Source organism: Saccopteryx bilineata, chromosome 1 (genome assembly GCF_036850765.1).
Source record: "Saccopteryx bilineata isolate mSacBil1 chromosome 1, mSacBil1_pri_phased_curated, whole genome shotgun sequence".
In the NCBI taxonomy this organism is placed as follows: Eukaryota; Metazoa; Chordata; class Mammalia; order Chiroptera; family Emballonuridae; genus Saccopteryx; species Saccopteryx bilineata.
Window position 1 is genome coordinate 391152692 of NC_089490.1, and position 3881 is coordinate 391156572.

Here is a 3881-nt window from a genome sequence, read left to right on the forward strand (position 1 = left end):
AAATTTTGGTTATTTATAAATTTATAAAGTTCTTTATAAATTATGGTTATTAACCCCTTATCAGACGTATTGTCAAATATATTCTCCCATTGTGTAGTTTGTCTTTTTATTCTGTTAATGGTGTCTTTTGCTGTGCAAAAACTTTTTAGTTTGATATAGTCCCATTTGTTCATCCTGTCCTTTATTTCACTTGCCCGTGGAGATAAATCAGCAAAAATATTGCTACTATAGATACCAGAGAGTTTGCTGCCTATGTTTTCTTCTAAGATGCTTATGGTTTCACGGCTTACATTTAAGTCTTTTATCTATTTTGAGTTTACTTTTGTGAATGGTGTAAGTTGGTGATCCAGTTTTATTTTTTTGCAAGTACCTGTCCAATTTTCCCAACATCATTTGTTAAAGAGGCTATCTTTACTCCATTGTATGCTCTTACCTCCTTTGTCAAATATCAATTGTCCATGTAGGTGTGGGTTTATTTCTGGGTTCTCTGTGTTGTTCCATTGATCTGTATGCCTGTTCTTATGCCAGTATCAAGCTGTTTTGAATACAGTGGCCTTGTAGTCTAACTTGATATCAGGAAGTGTGATCCCCCCCACTTTATTCTAAAGGAGATTTTTTTTCCTTTTCCTTTTTTCTTTATATTAGAAGCTTTGACTATTAGGTTGGACTCATTATTCTTCTTGTGTAAACTATTTTCTTTTTCTCTCCAAAAATGATCCCTTTGAATTTTGGCGAAGTATTAAGTGTTTTCTTGAATTGTACCAAGTATAATAATTTGTTTGTAGCATTGAGTTATTATGATTGTCATATAGATGGTCCAAATTAAGGAAGATATGTTTATGTGAGCTAGAAGTAAAGGGTACAGTAGTTGATGGCAGGGGATTTAAAAATAATAATCAATTAAAAAAATGTTATAAGCCAGAGGACAATATTTAGGCTTCGAAACAGGAATAGTTACATCAGAGGTATGAATTATTTTAGTGAGTTTTACTACAATCCAGAAAAGAAAGTGACTTGCGAGGGACTTAGATATTTGGATAAAAAATATATCAATGCATGGAGTTGGATACCACCTTTTGTCACCATCTGTCAATAAGTCTCTCTCCAATTACATGTTCCCTAAGAATCTGATTTCAATTGGTTTTCTTATTATTTTTACCAATACATGAAAGCCAATATGAGTTTTTAATTTTTATTTATAAATTTCTATTTCTATTTATAAATTACTAAATTATATTAAGATTACTGAATTTGTGTTTAATTAGTCATATCAAGAACTTTAGAATTTCTTTAGTTTGAGACAAGATAATCTCTCTCTCTGTATAGGAGTGGAAACCTGTGAAAATGGTGAGCCCGGTCGTATGGCAGTTCTATTGTCATGTTTTGAGGAACCTCCATATTATGTTCCATAGCTGCTCCACCAATTTTCATTCCCACCTACAGTGCACATGGATTCCCTTTTTCAGGACTTCTGAGGCTATTCGTGTTCTTTTTTGGTTCCATATAAATTTTTGGAATATGTGTTCTATATCTTTGAAGTATGTCATTGGTATTTTAATAGGAATTGCATTGAATTTTATTTTGCTTTGGGTAATATAGATATTTTAATGTTTATTCTTCCTATTCATGAACACGGTATATGATTCTACTAGTTTGTACCTTTCTTGATTTCCTTTAACAATGTTTTATAATTTTCTGAGTACAAGTCTTTAACCTCCTTGGTTAAATTTACTCCTAGGTACTTAATTTTTTTTTGTTGCAATAGTGAAGGGGATTGTTTCCTTAACTTCTCTTTGAGACAGTTCATCGTTGGTGCATAAAAATGCCTCTGATTTCTGAATATTGATTTTATATCCTGCCACCTTGCTAAATTTATTTATCAGGCCCAGTAGTATTATGACTGAGACTTTAGGGTTTTCTATATATAGTATCATGTCATCAGCAAATAATGATAGTTTTACTTCTTCTTTTCCAATTTAGATGCCTTTTATTTCTTCTTCTTGTCTGATTGCTGTGGCTAAGACTTCAGCACTATGTTGAATAAGAGTGGTGAAAGGGGGCACCCTTGCCTTGTTTCTGATCTTAAGGGGATTGCTTTTAATTTTTGCCTATTGAGTATGATGTTGGCTGTGGGTTTGTCATAAGGTCTTTATCATGTTGAGGTATGTTCCCTGTAATCCCACTTGGCTGAGAGTTTTGATCATAAATGGGTGCTGATTTTATCAAATGCTTTTTCTGCATCTACTATATTATCATGTGATTTTTATCCTTTCTTTTGTTTATGTGTTGATGCACTTTGATTGATTTGGAGATAATTGAACCAGACTTGTCTCCCTAGAATAAATCCTATCTGAGCATAATCTATGATTTTTTTCATGTATTGCTGGATCTGGTTTGCTAATATTTTTTGAGAATTTTAGCATCTAAGTTCATCAGAGATATTGGCCTATATATTTATTTCTTTTGTAGTGTCTTTGCTTGGTTTTGGAATCAGTATTATGCTTGCCTCAAAATAGAAGTTTGGAAGTCTTCTCTCCTCTTGCATTTTTTGAAATAGCTTGAGAAGGATAGGAGTTAGTTCTTCTTTGAATATTTGGTAAAATTTGCCAGTGAAGTCATCTGGCCCAGGACTTTTGTAGTTGGGACTTTTTTTTATACTGTCTATATCTCATTTGATGAAATTGGTCTGTTTAGGTTTTCTGATTCTTCTATATTGAGTTTTGAAAGATTATAGGTTTCTAGAAATTTGTCCATTTTGCCTAGGTTGTCTAATGTTATGGCATACAGTTCTTCATAGTATTTTCTTACAATCCTTCATATTTCTGCTGTGTCAGTTGTTACTTCTCCTCACATTTCTAATTTTATTTATTTGAGTTCTTTCTCTTTTTTTCTTGGTGAGTCTGGTTAAAGGTTCATTAATCTTGATTACCTTTTCAAAGAACCAGCTCTTGGTTTCATTGACATTTTTTTTTGTTTTTTTATCCTCTGTGTCATTTATTTCTCCTCTGATCTTTATTATTTCCTTCCTTCTACTTCCTCTGGGTTTTGCTTGCTGTTCTTTTTCTAGTTCTTTTAGATGCAGGGTCAAATTGTTTATTTGAGCTTTTTCTAGCTTCTTAAGGTATGCCTGTAGTTCTATGAACTTCCCTCTCAGGACTGCTTTGCTGTGTCCCATAAATTTTGAGTTGTTGTATGTTTGTTTTCATTTGTTTCAAGGAAATTTTTGATTTCTTCCTTGATCTCATTGTTAACTCATTTGTTATTTAATAACATGCTATTTAGTTTCAAAGTGTTTGCATATTTTTCAGTTTTTCTATTGTAGTTGATTTCTAGTTTCATGCCATGGTGATCCAAGATGATGCATGATATGATTTCAATCTTCTTAAATTTGTTGAGACTCGTTTTGTGTCCTAGCATGTGGTCTTTCTTAGAGAATGTACCAGGAGCACTTGAAAAAATGTATATTCTGCTGACAATTTGACTTTGAGTGATGGGTATGCAACATAATTGAATGACAAGATACCCTGGAGATGTTTTCTTTGAACATATGTAACCTGATTTATTAATGTCACCCCATTAAAATTAATAAAATTATAAAAAATAATGGGTATATCAGAAGAAGAATAGAGGAAAAAGGGAATGAAGAACCTATTTAAACAAATAATTGATGAGAACTTCCCAAGCCTGCAGAAAGAGTTAGAGCCTTGTATCCAAGAAGCAAACAAAACACTGAGTTACCTCAACCCATACAAACCTACTCCAAGACATATCATAATAAAATTGTCAAAAATCAATGACAAAGAAAGAATCCTCAAGGTAGCCAGGAAAAAGAAGATCATAACATATAAAGGAAAGCCCATGAAGTTATCATCAGACTTAGC